Raw genomic sequence first — 6,000 nt, forward strand, 5'->3', positions numbered from 1 at the left:
AATAAAGTGGCAGATTGCTCTGCTATGAAGACCGACTCAAAAACAATTAGTCAATAGAGCAATGATAAAACTGCCCCTTTTGTTTTTTACTGCTTCAATCTCTACATTGCCGTATCATTCAGCTTGCATCATTTGCCTTTTTCTCTTGTCCCTAAAAAAAAGAAAATATCCAACACACACGCAAGTTGTCGTTTTTTTCTTTGCTTTCTTTTTCAGAAGGCCCGTTGCCACAGCACAGTAAGAAAGAAACCCTATCTAACACCCTGATGTGAAGGGAGACATGACAGAGCCACCGGACACGAGCTCGAAACTTTGCACACACTGTGAACTTTCCAACATGTGAGTCACAACATTGAAGGAGGAGTTCAAAGAGATATACACGCACAAAAAAAAAACCAACTTCCAAAGAGGGTGGAAAACAAAGAAAGAGAGAGAGAAAATAATATCACACCAACTTACCATCCACCAGGTCCTGGCTGACATATCATAACATAGCTGCCACTTTATGGAGCTATCCGATGCTTTCCCAGCCATTACTCTGTCAGCGACCATCAGATGCAGCTCAATGGATGATAAGATACCTAATCTAGGAAATATCAGTAGTGGCTTCCTGGGCTACATGTAGGCCAATCCTTATCACACTGCATCATGGGAAAAGCTCCTTTATTAGCAAGAACTCCAACCTCATTGATATAAAGACAAGGATCGGTTCCTTTTTATGCGTGTTTCTGTGACTGTGTCTGACTGGAGTGGGGAAACTTTGCTAACGTTTTTTTTTTGTGCATCATGTGCACCAGAGTTAAGTATCTTGCAAGTGGGCGGCTAGCTGCCTTCCAGGGTCCAGGCGGACTAAAGTTTATTTGCATTTCTTGTCTGTTGTATATTGTTTGACATGGTCCACTTTTAGATGAAAGGGGCTGAGGAGGGAGAGGCTGTAATTGCTCAGAATTAATATCTCGCCCAACAAAGACATAACAGTTTCATTGACACAAGCGGGACACGGTTCAGATGTCAGCGTGGATGCGCTGAGTGGAACACACAGGTAGCAGCTGCAGCTGGCTTCAGCGGACGTTGCCAAAGGCTACAAACTCCATTCCGGCACTGGACATATGTTAACAGTTTAACTCTTTGTGATCTCTTTTTTAAAAAGAATTCTGTGGTCTGTGAGGGAGTGGGGAGGAGCTGGAATTAGTCAGCACCAGAAGAGGAAATGTGAAGAGAGGAAAAAAAAAAAAACGCACCCAAAATGATGTGCAGCTGTAACAGCCCTCCTGTCTCTCTGTCTATATGTCTTTGTGTAGAGTGTCAGCCTATTAGCCTTTTTAGCATCTAATGTCTGCAGGTAATTATGCCACAAGAGAAGAAAGCCTGTTGCTTGAGTCAAGATTCCTAGAGATGCATGGATTATTTACTGTATCGGAATGCTATGACAATACGGAACCATTGAGACCTCAAACATACAGTGCATAGACAAAATAAAAGTTATCGATCCAGTACTACTTTTATTGGTTAATGGTCCACATGATTCAGACTTACGCTTGTCTGATGATAGTGCATTCAGAGGAAATTTTTTTCAGCTAAAAAGAATTTGACAAGGCCAGCCCTGCTGAGCCAGCTATGCAGGTGTGCACCAAACACATTGTTCCACGATATTCACTTTTAGCAACTGCGTCTTCTGCGTGGGCATCATTACAGTACAAAACATCTGTGGAAATAGGCCTGCCGTGTGTCATTGGCCACTGCACGGCATAATTGCTCCAGAGTCTCAGGCTGTTACACAGATCCAAAATTGTAAACCCAGCCTGATAACTGCTGTGGCATTGCATATGCAAAGCCTGCATTTTACCTGGAACACTTGGATAAGAGTGCTTGCGTGTTACAGAGATTGATTTGCAGGTTTCACAGCTGGACACCCTCTGCAGCTGAAGAACTCCAGGCCAGGTAGAGGAGAATAATACCAAACTGTCTCAGTGCTGAAGGGGCTGCTTTTAACATGATATAAAAATGCAAGAAATTGGTCATCTGCATTAAAGAAAATCTATTTTCTCCTGTATTAACAGTTATTTTTCAGTGTGTATGTGTGCTTATTTTTTTACAACTAGGACAGTCTCTTGCTCGCAAAGAGCCAGGAGTGTGGCTCGCTGGCACTCTGCACAATCTAATGCCACCCCAAAAACTTGGTTGACTAGCAAGAAGTGTCCAGGTGTGCCCATTCATGATTTATCTAAATTTGTCCAATGAACCAGGTTCATCCTACCTTGAACTTTCAGTATGCACACGCCTTCATGGAAAAGCCAAAGTGCTACCGTTTCATAAGAACATTAGATATGCAAGGCTGGGTCAGACCAAGGCCAGAGCGAGCATCCTTCTCTGACAGTGGCCAGTTGGGGGTCACAAGTGCCCAGCAGATCCTAAAATGTAGCTCTATGTGTTTCTTGATGCTCACTTCCAAGGATAAGCAATGGCTTTCTCAAGTTTACCTGACTAGTATTTCTTTATGGCCTTTTCCACCAGGAACTTATGCAAACCTTTGTTAAACCCCCACTATACTAGTCACCTTGATCATATCTGTCGGCAACAGATTCCACAGCTTGATTCGCGCTGAGTAAAAAAGAACTTTCTATGAATTGTTTTAAATCTGCAGGTTAGTTTCATGGAGTGTCCCTTTATTTTAATATTATTTGAAAAGGTAAATAACCATCTGTACGCCCTTGGTGTTCGATGTCTAACTTGAACCCCTACACAGTCAGCTAAACCTCTTCCCTAGCTGCAGATATCAGATAAACTCAGCTCTTGGTTACCAAAAACATTTGAATGAAGAGCATTTCATCACTTATAATAAATAAGGTCCAAGAGTAGCCAAACAGGTTGATGAGACAGATACAGCTGTAATAAGTTTCTTTGAAAGTTGACAGCAGCTGTGGGTCAATAGTAAATAAGAGGTAAAAAGATGATGCCCCTCAAAGCCCAAACGAGGATGAGAGCAAGCTGCCAACCTGTCTAGAGCCTTCTTCCAACTGAAAGTCTCTGCAGTAAATAACTGTGTAAGCCTTTTCTTGGAAGTGGCATATTTCTTCAAGGGCACACAAAGTAATTTATACTGGGGCTGTCTACACTGATTTTCTTCATTCCCCTCCTTTATTCCCAAGGTGTGGGTCCTTTCTGTGAGGGGAAGCTGATGCTTATGGCCCAGGCGGCGCTGTGCTTTTCTAAAAACCTTGGTTGAAATTCCCTCTGTAGTCCGTGTTGTAGTGCTGCAGGGACAAATGCACTGGAAACAGAACTGGCTATTCAAACAAGAGTTTACTGATTCTTCCCAAAAGTTAAATCAATATCCAATTTTGAATAAATGAAATTACAGCTGACTATCTTCTTCCTGCTGTGTAAGTGTCTCTGGCTCAGGTTCCTGATCCAAATCTTACCATTCCTGCTCTGAGTGTATAAAAGTCCAGTAAGTGGGGAAAATCCTATCCTACAGGGGGTCCCCGTAGAACATAGAGGAATCCTATCTGCGTCCCCAGTTGTGTTGTCTTTTTGCCCAGCCTGCACCTGTGTCCCTGGGAATGAAGATCCCGTGGAGGATCTTCAGATTTCTTTACCTTCTTCATTATGGTTAATGGACCTCAAGGAGGGTCAGATGGTAAAGTTCAGAACTGCGTCTTCCAGCCAATCTCCAGGCAAAGAAGAGTGGACAAGAAAAAACCTGCCAAACCAAAATATTATAAATCTTTTACAGCCAAAAAGTCTTCTCTGAAGGGGAATCACTGCTCTACAGATCTGTTTCACTGGTAAACAAAGTTTTTGTTTCCTTCAGGCTTTTTGGTGTTCCCAATAGATTTTTTGATGCTGATCACAGATATTACTTCAAAATTTTACATCACATAAGGTGTTTGAGAAACGGCCAATTTTGTGATACAATAATTGTGAAATCTTAAAACATAATCTCGCGTACATATATTTTCTTGCTGGACAGTAGTTTTTATGATTTTTAAAATTCATGTCGTATTTTTGATGGCCATAAGCAACGTAACATGTAACAGAGACTAACTTTTTTTAAAATACACCAAGAAACTCTGCCTGATCATGCCAGAACTTGCTCGGGCAAGCCCCAGCTCAGCTGCAAGATTCCAACTTGTTTCCATGACGATGCAGCCTTATATAAGCAGCAGCAATGAGTTGTCTCCTATGCATCGTTTGTGTGAATGAGCGAATCATATCGCTAAAACTGTTGAGTTTAAAGCTTGTGGATTTAATTTCATATACTTCATGAAATGTAACGCCAATGTCGTTATAGCCGTGACACGTTTTGTTACATCTGCGGTGAGTTTACTCTGAAAGCACAGAAAAGGAGTCTGACTGCACTCATTAAGAAGGCATATGAGTTACACTTCGGGTGCAAAATTGGTGACCAGGACAGAGCATGGGCTCCTCATATATGTTGCTTATCTTGCGCCAGTAGTCTGCGAGCTTGGCTGAAAGGTGTGCGACCATCTATGCCGCTTGCCATCCCAATGATATGGAGGGAACAGAAAGATCATATAACTGACTGTTACTTCTGCATGACGAATGTGTCAGGATACTCATCAAAGAACAGGAAGTTTATTGAGTACCCTAACCTTGCATCGGCAATGAGACCAGTGCCACATGATGCCAGTCTTCCTGTTCCAAAACAGCCAGAGGTGTGGACACTTGATGACAAGGACGAGGAGGTAGGCGATGATGGTGAGCCGTCACAGATGGAAGCTGCGGCTGATCCTGACTTTGTGCCATCAACATCCAGCGATCCTCATTTAATATCTCAGTCAGAGCTGAGCAATCTGGTCAGAGATTTGGCTTTATTGAAGGGACAGGTGGAGCTGCTTGGGTTAAGGCTCCAAGAATGAAATCTTTTGTCATCTGATACAAAAATTTCAGTATTTCGCAGCCATCATGAAGATTTGACAAAATATTTCAACCAAGTAGACAGTTGACTTTTTGCTGTAACATCAATGGATTGTTTTGTGCTCTCAGATGTGACCACGACCCAACAGAATGGCGACTGTTTATTGATTCATCAATCTTAAATTTGAAGGCTCTTTTGCTGCACAACGGCAATATTTACCCATCAATACCTATCAGACATGCCGTTCATATGAAAGAAACGTATGAGAACATGCAGCTACTGCTGAACCATATTGAATACTCGAGGTACAACTGGAATTTGTGTGGTGATCTCAAGGTAGTTGCAATTCTACTGGGTCTGCAGCTTGGATACACCAAGTATTGTTGCTTCCTTTGTGAATGGGACAGTCGAGCAAGAGATTCGCATTACATCAGAAAAGTCTGGCCTCTCCACAAGAAGTTGGTTCCAGGGAAGAAGAACGTTTCGCATGACCCATTGGTGGATCCAAGTAAGATATTTCTTCCACCTTTGTACATCAAACTTGGGCTGATGAAAAACTTTGTTAAGGCAATGAACAAGCAAAGTAAAGCCTTTGATTATTTGCAGCAAATGTTTCCATGCATAAGTGACGCCAAGATAAAAGAAGGTGTTTTCATTGGCCCACAAATCCGAGCTGTGATGAAGGACAGCCACATTGATGGTCTTCTGCAAAGTACAGAACATGTTGTGTGGATAGCCTTCAAGAAAGTCGTTTGTAACTTTCTAGGCAACTATAAGGCAGCAGACTAAGTCGAACAGGTTGAAATCTGCTTCAGGCATACAAATTATTATTTATTTATTATTATTTATTTAATACTTTTTATACCGATATTCATGGGAACATCATATCGGTTTACATATAACTTGCAACAAGAGTACATTGAACAGGGAGAAAGTAACTTGGAGGGAAGGGAAAGATGCGCATAGAAGAAGTGCACCATGTCACTGAAGATACATTTTCTTCATTCCCACTTGGACTTCTTCCCAGACAACCTTGGCGCTGTGAGTGACGAACATGATGAAAGGTTTCATCAAGACATTGTTAAAATGGAGAAACGGTATCAAGGCAAGTGGAACCC

The sequence above is a fragment of the Rhinatrema bivittatum genome, chromosome 1 (assembly GCF_901001135.1).
Source record: "Rhinatrema bivittatum chromosome 1, aRhiBiv1.1, whole genome shotgun sequence".
NCBI lineage: Eukaryota > Metazoa > Chordata > Amphibia > Gymnophiona > Rhinatrematidae > Rhinatrema > Rhinatrema bivittatum.